A 15,694-nucleotide genomic window follows, 5' to 3' on the forward strand; every position below is an offset into this window, starting at 1 on the left:
CTGTCATTCTGCAGTTATATGCACAGTGCATATAGCAAGTAGTTCTTAATACAAACTTCAAGACAATGGCAGTGTTACACAGGAAATAGATCAGTTCTCCTCTTTGCATTTAAAGGTACTGGTGTTTGTGGTTTTGCAGGCATATATATCCACACCACTTAATTTATCACTGCCCTTTTATCTGGGCATTGCGATGTATAAAGCCTACTCGGCTAAAACACCTCTGAAATAATCTTTTCCACAAAAATATCAAAATGTCACCAAATTTCCTTTCAACACATTATTTACAAGCAATTTTGCTTGGTGAATTAGTGATCTAGAAATATTTATCATTAAGAAAAAATGTTTTTGATCTTATATACTAATTTTGATCTTAGATTATATCATGAGATGATGATATAGAATTCCTTGGACTGAAATATATATATAACTACCTCACTCCAGTAAAGTTTGACTACTGCACATATCCAGAACACATGAAAATATTTCATTTTAAACATCTTATATTCTGTGATGTGTTCTGTGAATAACATCATACTGTTTGTTTCATCATCTGTATGGTATCATCTGTATGTCTGCATTATGTGCCAGAAAATATTAGTGAAAGTCTGAGTCCACCGAGGAATATCTATGTTCTTTGAAATGTCTAAATCCTATTCCTTGTGTGGAGTAGGTGTGGTATCATTGAGTGGGTAAATGTTTTTATGGATTTTGAAAGCAGATCCTTTTTTGGGCTGAGGGCGCTAATGGCTTGCGTTCAAGGTGGTGATGGTAAAGGGTTTTGTTTTATGCTAATCTTGGACTTAATGGCATCAGGTTAGGCGAAATGATCGGATCAGGTACACGAACAGACTCAGAAACAGCCAAATCATCAGAAGGATTACACGCGAAAGTGTCTGAACATCACCTAACGTGCATGTCTGAGCACGGGTCAGCACACAAGTCAGGCTCCGAGTCAACAGGGGTTTCCACCACTTCGGGTACAGGGAACGCGATACCACAAGCTATGCCGTTCCCAAGTATAAAGGAAACGCCACTCAATGGCAATTCAGAACGAACAGCAACTTTCTCTTCTGAAAATAGCAACACACTGATCAAAACAAGGGATACGATGGGGCTGGAGCACGAGGGATACTGTAACTCTTGGAGTTAGTGCTATTTAAGTTACACTCCACCCCAGATGAGCAGAGCTTTGGGACCGGTATAGAGAAGCCTGTGAAACATGCGGTGTAGACGTGAGCCACACTCACTCAGTTTTGTAGTAATCTTGCTGGTTTATTCGCCACGCCACCTAGGCTCGCTCTTGGAGTTTTGTAAACAGCTCATACATGAGTTGTGGAAACGTCCAAAGATCATAACGCGTTACTAAAGAAGTAAATAATGACAAAAGAAGAGCTGGGTCCAGTAATGCCCGTCATGTATAGTACCAACCAAAAACTCCTCTGCGTGGGCTACATGCACACGCCTTTTACGTAAACGTAACTTAAGGAGACGGTACGCAAATTACTGGCCGTTACAATGCGCATATTGGAGGAGCTGCCAACTGTTATGAACCTCCGTCTAGGCTTGGAGGCCGTACCAGGGAAAAGCAACGATAAACGCCTAACGGAATGGAGAATGCCCCTGGTAAAGAATAACAAAAAGAAACGGAAGCACAAATGGTAGTCTCTTCTTTGGTGTACTAGTGTGTAGTACAGAGGTTAATATTTAGAAACAAGTAAACAAACTGCTGTAACTGGTTCGGAAGTGACCCAGACCAAAACAACAAACGAGACCCACACGAATGAAAAAAATAAACACACACTATATAATCCTAACAAAAAAGAAACATACAAACGACTACCCTCACTACCTACACATAAACAGAAGCAAAAACCCTCACCCAACAAAAATGGGAGCCAATTCCTACTACCAGTAACCAACACCAAAGTACCATACACAAAACAAACGATATTGTATAGAATAAAAGAAATATAAATTAAACTTCCTGGAAGACCCTCTGACGGTGTATCTGATCTCCAATTTGAAATGGCAGATGACGTCCCTGACACAGTGGCTGTATCTGGGTGGAGTAGAATCTTTCCATTTAATGGCTAAACACCAGCTGATATGAAAGTGTATAACACATAACTGCAGCGAAAGCTGAGTATCTAACTTGTGATTATCGATAGTTAGAAAACTTTTTTTTTTTTTTTTTTTTTTTTTACAAATTCAAGGAATACGGCCTAAAAAATGTTGTTTTTCAGATTCTGTCATAAATGTCATCCGTGTGATGGTGGACAGCAACTCAAGAAACTCGAGTTCAATTATAGGTGATACAAAATGACAAAAGGCTGTGTTGTCTTTGGCTGCAAAAATTCAATGTATAGTGGGAATCCCGTGCACTAATAGTCCAAAGATCCAAAAATATTTTAAAAATGGACAAAGTTTGTCCAAGTTAAAAGGGCACATTGGAAAGGATCATTCGCTTACTTCGTTAGCAGTAGTTCTTTACCACAACTGTGGGATGTGGAAAGCCACGCTCACACGATAACTTGAGCTGCTGCTTTTCTAACAATATGGGAATTTAAAGAAACTTGTTAAAGAGAGGTGTTCATGAGACTCTTTGTGAATGGAAGTAAACAGGGTAAGTGCAATTATTATTATTATTATTATTATTATTATTATTATTATTATTATTATTATTATTATTTACATTTATATAGCACCTTTCTCATACTCAATTACTTTGCCTATTTTAGATTATATTAGCTAACTAACAGACTTTCGAAGCTTGGTACCATACTAGGCTAAAACTACTGCATGTAGTTGTATTACGGAGATTTATAGAGTATCTTATGAATTTGAATGCAACACAGATCGCTTTTACAGCAATAACAATAACTGAATGTTTGCGCTTAGACAGCTAGCTATTGTCATTAATAGCTAATTTTCTAATGAATTTCTAATGTTCATTATTTAGTTAATTAGCTACATTACCCATAATTAACCAGCATCTTTCCAAACACCCAAACACTTGTGTGGTTAACATTTCGTCAGTTTATTTCAGGGTTATGTTTTTTTATTTTGTTTTTTTGTCAATGTATGGAGTTAGCACTAGACATTCACTGAAGTCAGCCATGCAAAAGAGAAGGCAATGATAATGCATGCATTTCAAGGCTGTTACATCTCAGTCTAGGCAGGATTGTCCGAGCGACTGGTGCGTGATATGACAAACAAAACAGACAAAGTGAATACGGTGCAGAGCAAATGTATTACAAAGTGTTGGAATAACATACAACTATACAGGGAACTAGTGTTACAACATCAGAAGGGACCAAGGCCAACAAAACAAACAAACAGAGCAGGCTAAAACTGTATATACAAGGCAGCCAACTATTAGAGGCATAACATTAACTCTAAAATCAGGGACAGAATACAAGGTCATACACAGATTTCTCAGTTAGTTGAAAGCAAACAAGCCCAACACCACACAAGTCTCTTACCAGACACAACCCCCCACCCCCCATCTCTATCTGGTGAGTCGGGAAGTTGGCGATTGTTAATAGACAAGATTACATTTAGTAATAGTTTTTACTTTTAGAATCAGTTTTCAGAATAATGGCCAATATAAAGGTTTTTACCAGTTGGAATTCCCAGTTCTCTCTACTGGGTTAGGTTGTTCATTGCTCTCTGGAGTATCTTCTTCCATCTCTAGCTAAAATATAAATGGTTGAATTTCACTATTGATGATATTCAGTCCACCACATTGTCACTGCAGATTCATGATCTTCATCGAATTAAAAAAATGTCTTCGGAATCTGAAGAACCAGCACTGGAAAATTCGCAGTCCAAGTCAGTCATAATAGTGTTTGTGCGCGGCTTTTTTCCCTGATGTCCACCAATGACTTCACTCGGAAACGTTCTGGAATTTCCAGTGCAACATCGGGTTTTTCCGTCAAAATTTACTTGAATTTGTCATTTTTAAAGTGAACATATTTTCATTTTAATTCACATATACATTTTTGCAGTAGCTAAGATAATGTGAAATCTTCAGGGAGGTCCATTTGGTACTTAGACTTTAAACAAGATCATACCCCTGGCAAAGAGAGAGCAGAAGGTGAGCATAACAGTTCCCCCTTACAAAGATGGGTGCCTGTTGGAGCCACACCAAACAATGCAATGAGAGATGATGGCTCTACTGCCTTATGAAATATCCTAGAAAAGGTCTCGAATATGGTTTGCCAGAATGTACTGAAATGATAATTGGGTACATTTACATTTTACAAACATCAGCTACAGCAATAGTTACCTGTGAGGGGAAAAAAAATTTTGTCAGTGAGTTTTGTGATCTTGACACATGGTTTTATAACTTCAATTAAATGTCATATTTTGATAGAGGGAGGAATATTAGATTGTCACTATTAGAGTCCCAAACTGTATTACAATCCAGAACAGTTCATTAGTTGTGAACAGAAATCATGAAAAAAAAAGCTGATTCATCTTTATTAGGGCCATAAATACTGGTAAAAAAAAAAAAAGTTTTTGATTGTTGTATTATTAATAACAAACAATGACCCTCTGGGTCTGTGATTGTCGGGTTATGGATTACAATAGAACAATTCATGTTGTAATACTGATTTGGCAATATTGTAACTCCCCCCCCCCCCCCCCCCCCACACACACCTTTAAATAAAATAAAAAAAACTATAATTTTTTTTTAAGAGTTAAAGGATGCAATTTTTTTTTTTCAAATTTTGAAGTTCAAAGTCTGTGAGATGTTTTACATTTATAGCATTTAGCAGACGCTCTTATCCAGAGCGACTTACAAAAGTGCTTTGTCATTTACTCATAGAATATATCCAAGTACATTATTAATTATTATTATTAGAATTAAACATACCAATGAACTAGAATACTGTAGAATACAGGGATGAATGCTGATACCTAGAAGTGCAAAATAGATAAGGTCTATCTTAAACAATGATAAGTGCTATAAACAATAAGTGCTAGAGTTTGTTAAAATACATAAACAGTGCCCTACAATAATTACTAAATTAGTCAGTCAATAAGGGAGCAGTTTCAGTTGTCCTTTAAATATTCTGCAAATAGATGGGTCTTCAGTCTGCGTTTGAAGACTGCAAGGGATTCTGCTGTCCAGACAGCAAGCGGGAGTTCATTCCACCATCTTGGAGCCAGGACAGAAAATAGTCTCAATGCTTGTCGTCCATGAGACCTGAAGCAAGGTATTTCAAGCCTAGCCGTACTTGAGGTTCGAAGTACTCGAGGTTCGGATCGGGCTTTGACCATTGACCTTGTGTATGAGGGGGCTGGCCCATTTTTGGCTTTGTAGGCAAACATCAAGGTTTTGAATCTGATACGTGCAGCTACAGGGAGCCAATGAAGGGAGCGCAGCAGTGGAGTAACATGTGTGAACTTTGGAAGATTGAAGACCAGATATTGGCTTTAAGCTTACTTAGGTGAGTGAATATTTTTGTTCTTATCAAGGTGAATGTAACATGTAGTCAATAAAATTGTTTAAAACCAAGTGCAATTGACAGTTTGGAAACCTTGTTATACCATTGTCAAAGACACATTTGATGTTTTTTGTTGTTCTGTTGTTTAGCATCAGTCAAGTTGGTTTGAACAAAGCCAATGGAGGAAATCTTATGACTGAGTAAAGACAGATTTCAGTGAGAACATTTGGCATCAGTCCCTACTTTGCTACAGTAAAGATAAACTGAAATGTATATGAGATCAGCCAGAGTTAGAGCTCAAAACTCAGACTCCAAAATAAAAAAAAGAATCATTTCTGAAGTTAATAGGAAATACAGGTTCCATAGATAGAAATCCAAATGCACAAAGATGGATCAGAGTTAAGATATTATACTGTTGTGGAATGGGAATTGTCAGTTTTCCTGCCACCTATTGCACTGTAGCAGTAGGACGCTGTATGGCCCTCTGGTGGCCGAAGGCATTTCAGCAGACGCTTTAAGAAAGCACTGCTCTACTATGGCACCAGTCAGATGGAACTCAGTATACTGAAGAGGTGATATGCAGTAGGATCGCCTAGTCACTAGGCCTAGAAGGTGCAATAAATCATGATCACTGATCATGACAGTGTGGAAGAACAGAGCATCTCAGACCTAACATAGTAGAGTATAAGTATGAACAGTGACTGGCACAAGAGGGGATTATTAGGGCTCACGCTGTATAAAAATGGGCCTCATTGTGACTTATTTAGGACAAGCAGAATTTGCAGATTGGATTGTTGACAAGTTTAGGGTGACTTCCCTTCATTTAAAGGAATGACGGTACCAAGAGGCTTATTGTTACAATGCTAAGGCATTTATTCCTACATCTTATTTTGACAGACCTTGTGACAGATTGCAAGGTGGATCACAGAAAGACACAGATGGACAACTTCAGTTGTTTTTTTCTTCTTTTTGCGCTGCGCTGAATATATATTTTATTTATTTTACATTTTGATTTATGTAGAAATATAAATATGCACAAAATCAAGATTTTTTTTTTATTTGAGAGAATGTTAACTTTATGTTTGCAGATTGCAGAATGTGCAGATACTCAGCTCTGACATGGAATATTAAAATCCCAGACATCAGTGAATGCAGAATATTTTGGTGTGAAGCATACTGAAGCTTAGCAATGGACATGCGAGACCATCAAGAGTATCATTCATTCAGGTAGATACTTGCCATCTCATCCTACCAAAAAAAACAAAAAACAAAAAAAAAACCACCATGACTTACACCATCAGTATATCAACACAAAACCTGCATCATTACGAATACATTCAACTTTCCTTTTTTCCCCCATTTGTTGTTTTTTTTTTTTTGCTCTGAGGTGCCCAGAAATAGCCCACATTAATAAATAAACTGAACAGCTGTTATGAAATATTCACAAGACTCTTTAGGTATGATTGGTGATCACTGTAAACTATTATTTCTAGGTTCTAATCTCACTCCTCCATTTTGGACTGGCATCCTACCAGTACTAATATGTAAAATAGGTCTGTTCTTAATACACACTAGATAGACTTTATGAAGATTCAGACTATGAAAGGCCTAATAATTAGAAGAAGAGTTTAGAAATCAGTTGGAGCGAAAAGAGCATGGCCCATGGTCCAGCACTGGGACTGAGAAACAACTACATTACTAACTGTAGAGGCATTACTTTGTCTTTAGGGGGCAGTGTGCTGTTGCTACCTCGGGAGCCTGTGAAGTCACCATGGCGGTACTCCAAATATGCCCACCCGATACATCATTTGCATAGATGTTGTCATCCTTGTGCCATTCATAGGTCTTCTGCCGGACCTTGGTCTGGGTTCCATTTGACTCTATGTTCTGTCTAAACAAACAAAGCAGTTCCTTAGAAGTGTCTTTAAAAACAAATCCATGACAGAACACATACTATAAAGCTCATTTAAATTTACACAGATGAAAAATGTTAAAACATAATGCATCTGGATGAAGCACTTACTTGTATTTTTAATTTGAAAAACAATCCTAGATTAAATGAAAATGTTAATCATTCTGTAGTTGAGTGGTGGCTCATTATCATTTAAAGGAACAGGCACTCAAACAAATAGTTATGAACAGGGTTGTTTGGACAGACAGAGAAGCATGTTGTGCTGGATGATCCTGGTAGTATTTGGTCCAAAAAATATCAGACATTTCACTAAGACCCCAGGGAACTGTTTTCCTTATTGTAAAGGGCCCCCCTTCAACTGTCTGTACAGCATATGTGAAGAAATGTCATGATTTGGCAATATTGTAAAGGGGAAACACTGACGTAGCACACTCACACCTTCAAAATGGCTAATAGGAAAGCAGAGCATTTGATGACCATCGATGACCATTGATGATAATTGATGTCAAAATTACAGAAAACTATGAACACTAAAAAAAAAAAGCTTAGTTTTCCTTGTATGGGGTGATTCCCCTAGGTGGACAACACCCATCCCAGACCACCCATACACATGACCCTAAACCTCTGGACATTTGCATTCAAATAAGTAGTGTGTTTCTGAACTCAACAGATATCCAAATTATTCAAGGAATAAAATATAGCCATAAAGTCTGTGTTCACGCTTTGTTTATTTCATGATAATAAAACATTTTTTGCCTGACTGAAGTGCATGTTTTTTCCTTCCCCATTGTTCAAACGCATGTGCATCAGAATGTTTAATTTTCATTCTACAATCATTAAAATGATTGGTGAGGAACTTTTGGACTCACCTACACTGGCTTGTGTTCTCGGAACCTCTTGTATTTTTAGCTCCTCTCGAGTGTTCATGTCTGAAATGAAAGCAGATTGAAGAGTCCTGTAAATATGTGAGAGAAAACTGTAATGCATAAGAGAACTTTTAAGCTTAATGAAAAAGGTCTGTTCCTCCCTTTTTAAATCTACTACTCTATTGAAGGTGCTGCTGGGTTTTAAGTTTAGCTCAGTGCTAAGATACCAGATAAACGTAATTGTATGTAAGGTCGGTTCGAACCCAGCAAGTAGGCAGCCTACTGGGAGAGCAATCATGCTCTAATGGTAGGCCCATGTGGAAAAGTAAAGTAAACAACCAAAGGGGGGAGTCGAACCCCGGCTGTTGTGTTGCGAGGTGAACGCACACCTGCTAGACTGCGGTGGCCAAAAAACCACCTGCACGTATAATCGCTCTTCAAAGGAATGGAAGATGACAAATCTAGAAGGAAAACAAAACTAAACACCAGGCCGAGCGTGGAAAAAGGGAGAACCAAGGATGCCACGGGAAGGAGGGCAGAATCGATACCAGAAAACAGGGAGGAACGGTAATGGCGAAGGGGAGTCTTAGGAGAGAGACAGATTTGAGGGGGAAAACTGGAGAGGGGAGGGAACATGTAAAAGCAGGTACACCCTCACAGCACAGAAGTGAGGTATAGCACAAGGGCTCACAGACCTCAATACCCAAAGTTACCAGCTAGGCACTTTGCTCAGAACTTTGGTGACTGAGTCACTGGGCTTATATAGGCCTAGCCCAGCTGTTGGGCATTATGCCTGATTAGTGGTGTACCTGACTCGAGACCTCCCTCTGGTGGCCAGAGGGGGCCTCGGCATGGCACCGACCCTTACATTGTGGCTGAATAAATAAATCATGTAAAACTACTTCTTTTTCATTCTTCTGTGGACACCTACCACAACAATTCCAACCACAATTAAAACTATGGCCACCAGAATGAAATAGGTCAATCCAACAGTGGCTGGAAAGAATGGAGGAAATGACTTAAGAACAAGCAGCAATGTCCTTCTGCGGTTTCCCCTACACACAAGTGAGAAGTATCCAGTACCTTGTGCCAGCTGTGGAAAGCCAGACATCTGGTAAGTGTCATTGCCAAAGTAGTTTGCTGCCTCACAAGTTACAAAGTGGCCCGGTGGCCCTGTCATCACTGACACTGTGGTCCTTCCCGTATAGTTATTTGTCATGTTGAAGTGAGGAAGGAGAGCACTTCTTCCATCAACAGTCCAGGAGATGCTGGCGTTTGGCTCCGCCTCCACCCAGCACATGCAGTGCAGAGATCCTTCCCTCTCCCAGCAGGCTGAGTCTGGCAGGATGGTGGGAGGGACTGAGACACGGAGACAAAGTCATCAGCAACACAATCACAAAATCTTACTGCTGTGGCACCTAACCCAATATCCCACGTTTAAAGGGGCAAGAGGCAGTGAAGGTTTGCATGACACACTGGTGTTATTACAGCCACAGTCTGGCTCTAGAAGGACAAAGAATCATGGGGCCACAGCAAAATACTTGCAAGAGACTTTCATGTTTCCCTTGTCATCTCAAAGCGAAATGTCCCTCACATATAGATTCTGTTTCTGGGGCATTCATTTTCAGATCTGTTTAGACGTGCATTGAGTGCATACAGCCAGTGATTAAGGTACTTGACTTATAATTGGAAGGTTGCTGTTTCAAGCCCCATGACTGCCAAGTTGCCACTGTTGGGTCCCTGAGCAAAACCCTTAACCCTCAATTGCTCAGGTTGTACTCAGTCAGCTAAATGCTATAAATGTAAATGTCTATAGCAGCACAATTAAATAACAAACTCTGTTACTATAAGACTGTATGAATATATTGTAACACCCAGTCCACTAACAAAGAGTTAAAGGGGCAGGAAGTACTGAAGCTTCTGGTATGACACAATAGTGACAGTACAGTCACAGAGAGTCTCTGGAGAGAGGTTAACAAAGACCACGGTCAACAAACAGTTCACTTGACCAAGAGTGACTCTTGTATGAATGCTTGATGGATTATGGACATGCACATCTTATCTCTCGAAGATATAAATCAACCCTCCCATGATTAAAACATGTGCAGTAATTCTAACACAGTATATGAGAGTAGATTGAGCAGGTCCATGTATCCAATCATCTCTTACCATGAGTCATTCCAAAGTACGTAAAATAGACTAATAATTCCCTGAGCCTGAGGTGTCAGACTACAATTCAGAACAGACGCACATCAATTTAGGGATTTCTTCCCCATAACATACCTGATGTACAAAATAAAGGAATTGATATTGAGATTTTATTGAATCTATTGTGTTAAATAATCTAAAGAATATATCAGTGTAATAATGTGGCCTGTAAGAACTGTTGTTTGACAGCCTTTGCTCAACAGGTGTCAACTGTGATAGCAGCAAAGCATGTTGAAAAAGTAAATGCACCAGCTACTCACAATGGACATTCAGAGACAGTTGGTCTGATTCACCCAGTCCGATGGAGTTATGGGCAATGCAGGAGATTTTCATATCTCGTCTGACCTCTTGAAGCAATAAACTTCTTGTCTTGTGCTTAATGGTGCTATTCATTTGGATGATGCGCCACTCATAGCTAGCCACTGGAGGGTTGCTGTCACTACTACATGTTAATGAGATGTTACCACCCTCAACCACAGGCGTTGTTCCACTGGTATTTATGTTCACATTTGTTGGGGCATCTGCAGAAATGAATTTAATATAAACTATATATATTCATAAAGCCTTATTTCATATAGTCCACAAACTAGATTATGCAAGGATACAATACAGAGTTTATCTCAATTAGAGTTTAGCAGTTCATTTGATGGTTTGAAATGCTCTGACATTCTTTGTTGCATTTTTAATGTGGTTTTATTTTTAAGGATGAATTAAATTTAATCTCATCTATCCCTCTACCACCCAACCTGATTTTTAATTTACATTTTTCAAAATGTTTAGATAATATAAAATGAGGAAATCATTAGCGTAGTCTTTACTCACATAAGATGTTAAGTGCATCACCAGTCGCAGTGTTTCCATCTGACATTCTCCTGCATGTGAGCCTTTTACCATGGTCTCGACGGCTGGCATTGAACTGAGCGTGTGCCACAGAAACCCACAAGCCACCCGAGTCCTGTGTAGTGGTCACCTCATTAGAAACAGAAGACAGGCCCAGCCATTCCAGCAGAGGTGGAGACACTGGACAGGAGTGCCGGACTGTGCATTTGGCTGAGAAAAGCGTTCCTTCCACTTGTGTGCTTTCTACAGAAATGCGAGTCTCTGAAGGTGCCGCTGTATGAAAAATACAAATGTTAAAATCAGTGGTCAATATGATTACCTGGGCCAAAGTCATAATTATTTTCATAATTACTTATTCAATTTACTTAATAAACTTGTCTGCGTGCAGGTTTTGAACATTGTTTCTCCTTGTGTACTCACAGACTTTTATCTCTGTGTAATCTCCATATATGCTGTGAGGATTGATCCATACATACAAACTTATTCCTCCATCCTCTTGGCGAACATTGTCAATCTTTAGGCTACAGTTTCCCTGCATAGCATTTCCCAGGAGTGATGTCCTTCCTCTAAACTGATTTATTATATCTTTGGTGTCTTTAGAATACACTGGAGGGTATCCAGAGCGCTGATACTTGTACCAAGTCGCATATGTGTGAGATGTGGTACTGCACGGCACCACCACACAGGTTCCTTTGATGGCTGTAACGGATTTTGGCACCCGCACCTTCGAGCATCGACATGAGCAGCTCAGGAGTGAAGCTGGGAGACAGGACAGAGTGTAGAGTTTATTGAGCTTCACTAGATCAGTGCAAATATTTTGTGATGGATGGACTTTGGCTTTCAGCTTTACAGAGGTTGGTTTCAAAGTGGATGAAGCTTAAATTCATGGTGACTTAGCCTAGAGCACAGAGAGTCAGTGCCACAGAATAAGAAGATAATGACCAACAAACACAAGAGGAGAGGACAAGGTTTAAATAGGAACACTAACGAAGGACAAACGAGGAACAGCTGGAGCTAAAGGGGAGGAGACAGGAAACCATAGAAATAGACGATAGTAGGAAAACAAGGAAGTGCTTTAGGTAGCCAGGGAAATGGGGGACACTCCGGCATGCGAGCATGACCATCACATTGACAGTGTTCTGCAAATATTATGGGAACCTTTTGAGTTTTCTTCTAAAAACACCAGAAAAACTCCGCAAATACAGTAACATGTGTCAATGGAATGGCACTATTCAAAGATTCAACAAAAGTTGTTGTTTTTTTATAGTCACAACACTTAGTTTTGAACTGCTCAGTTACACCAAAGTGTTAATGAATGTAAAGGACTGCATGTTCTGATAAATAAATGAATTAATAAATAATAAAGCCTTCCTTTATAAACTGTTATCCTTCACATATTTATTCAAACCTTACTGGAATATTACTACAAGAATATTCTAGTGTAATTTGGCCCCATCTGCCACTGTCAAACCAATCATTAGGAAAAACATCTATTACTGTAGGTATTCCAGGACTATTTTGAAAAGAATAGTCATAATTGGACCACCCTGAGTAAATTTTCCACCTGTCTCATCATCACGTTCACAGACAGGTAAAATCATGGTCTGTTGATCACTGTAACCTAGAAAAGAGATGGAAAACAAACATGGTGGAAGTGCACTTGCTGCTGGTGATTTTCTCCCAAAGCCATTTTCAACCCAATTCAGTTTGCATCTCAGTGACATGGTGTGCTTGTTTTCATTCTGTAATGAAGCAACCACTAAAACAGTACTAAGCAATCTGAATTGAATAATCTGGCAGTTTATTTATTTTTTTGCAATTATGAGTTGACATGTAAATGACATACTGATAATGTCTAAGGCCAGAACTATTTTACTTATGAAGCATCACAGAAGTTAGACATTTTATCCTCTTATTTTGACTTGTGCTTTTGAAAGCATTTATATACAGTGTATGCAAAAAGCTTTCAGACCCTTTCAAGTTATTCATTTTTTCTTGTTCCAGATTCATCTTCAAATGGATTTAACTCACTTTCATCTCTTCAATCTACACATAATACTCAACAATGACAAAGCAACGACACACATGAAAGTGACACACAAGCACAGATCTGGGGAAGGATACAGGAACATTTCTGCAGTGCCCAAGAGCTTGGTAGGCTCAATCATACTCACATGTAACAAGCAATATTCTTCAGCGATTTGACAACCCAGCAATAAATGAGTTATTAGGGATAAATTGCCATCATCAGACAAATAATGAATTATCAATATAAATGAGATCTAGGGTTCCTTACAGAAGGACAACTATCAGTGCAGCACTCCACTAATTAGGACTTTTATGGCAGAGTGACCAGGCAGAAGCCACTCCTCAGTAAAAAGCACATAAGAGGCTGCTTGGCGTTTATAAAAACACAAAGATGAGTTAGGCCGGAGGGGAAGTCATATGCAGAAAATATAGAGCTATACTAGGTGAAAACCTTTTGCAAAATGCTCAAGATCTCAGGCTGGGGCGAAGGTTTATATTTTGGAAAAGACATCAACTGAAAACATTCCACCCAGAAAACCCAGGAGTGGCTTCAGGAAAGCTGTGAAATCCCTGGAGCGGCCCAGTCAGTGTCCAAACATCAACCCTATAGAGCGTCTCTGGAGAGAGCTGAAAATGACTGTACACCAACAATTCTTGTTCTTTCTATGGAAGTCACAGTGACACAATCTAGTATAGATGTTGTGATCAATAAGCATAAGCATTTTTTATTTAATAAAAATGTCATAGTGTATGTATAGAGTTCCATTTTTAAATAATTATATGTTTAAAAGACTTAATCGATGTTCTTAATAAAATTACATAGGAAAAATCAAATGATCCCTTATTGATCTGTGGTTTAAAGCTGTAAAATTATCTCTCAATAGTAAAGAGTTCATAAATGATTTCGAGTACTAAAATTGAAAAGGCATCGATATACTTCCACCAGTCCGTATGTCTAATCCTACATTAACACAATGCAGGTCCACTATACTAAATTTCTTGGTATATTCATTGATGAGAAACTATGCTAGGAAGGGCACATTTACTTAATATCAGAGAAAATAGAAAATATTAGTGTTATGGTAAGAGATCAATTCCTCTTGTTAAAACATTTACTTAACCTATATTGTGTATTCATTTATACATACTTCTCATACTGTAATATTATATAGGCCAGTGCTTTCTACAGTAATATAAACTGTTTACATATTCTTCAGAAATGCTTTGTTAAAATTATCGATTAGCTAATTATGTAAACTTTCACCAACTTTTTCAAAACCTCTGGCTGTAAATGTTTATTAACTTAACCCAATATTTCAGTTTATTTTCTCCTATTAATAGTCTTCTAGACTCCATTTCAAACAGGTTTCAGTACAGCTTGTGAAATCAGTTTATGTCTGGTTTATATATGTAATGTTTTAAAATTACTTCATTGTTAGATATATAGATAGATTCATTTTTATTATATTTTTGGTAATTCCATTGCTTTGCACAACTGCATAACTTCTGTAAAGCATTTAAGCTGCATTTTAGTGTATGAAATGAATTATTATTATTATGGTTTCTTACCTTCCTCTGCTGTAGACACCACACTCACTGGCAAGTAAAGAACTGTCCTTTAATCATTTTCTTTATATAAAAACACAACCAAAGATATTTTTGACATCCTGATTTGAACACACACTCTCATAGTTCTGGCTTCCTGTTTCCTTGAATTGAACTCTATTAGCATCTGTTATCTTCACACTTGACACCACTGACACTTGATTGCCATAGTGTTGCCACTTTCTGTCATGCTGCAGTTATATGCACTGTGCATAAAGCAAGTAGTTCTTAATACAAACTTCAAGACAATGGCAGTGTTACACAGGAAATAGATCAGTTCGCCTCTTTGCATTTAAAGGTACTGGTGTTTGTGGTTTTGCAGGCATATATATCCACACCACTTAATTTATCACTGCCCTTTTATCTGGGCATTGCGATGTATAAAGCCCCCTCGGCTAAAACACCTCTGAAATAATTTTTTCCACAAAAATATCAAAATGTCACCAACTTTCCTTTCAACACATTATTTACAAGCAATTATGCTTGGTGACTTAGTGATCTAGAAATATTTATCATTAAGAATATTCATTAAGAAAAAATGTTTTTGATCTCATATACTAATTTTGATCTTAGATTATATCATGAGATGATGATATAGAATTCCTGGGACTGAAATATATATATAACTACCTCACTCCAGTAAAGTTTGACTACTGCACATATCCAGAACACATGAAAATATTTCATTTTAAACATCTTATATTCTGTGATGTGTTCTGTGAACAACATCATACTGTTTGTTTCATCATCTGTATGTTTGCATTATGTGCCAGAAAATA

General features: G+C 38.2%; 1 long non-coding RNA gene across 1 annotated transcript; it reads right to left on the reverse strand.

The window, feature by feature from the left end:
* Positions 1-6,327: 6,327 nt before the first annotated feature.
* LOC145646634 (uncharacterized) lies at positions 6,328-9,639 on the reverse strand. Its single transcript, XR_014116216.1, has 3 exons — positions 8,238-9,639; positions 7,206-7,347; positions 6,328-6,704 (listed from the first exon to the last, which is right to left on the reverse strand). It is a non-coding gene; the product is annotated as an uncharacterized LOC145646634 (long non-coding RNA).
* Positions 9,640-15,694: the final 6,055 nt, after the last annotated feature.

This window comes from Electrophorus electricus, chromosome 1, assembly GCF_041902795.1.
Source record: "Electrophorus electricus isolate QZ-2024a chromosome 1, ASM4190279v1, whole genome shotgun sequence".
Classification (NCBI taxonomy): domain Eukaryota; kingdom Metazoa; phylum Chordata; class Actinopteri; order Gymnotiformes; family Gymnotidae; genus Electrophorus; species Electrophorus electricus.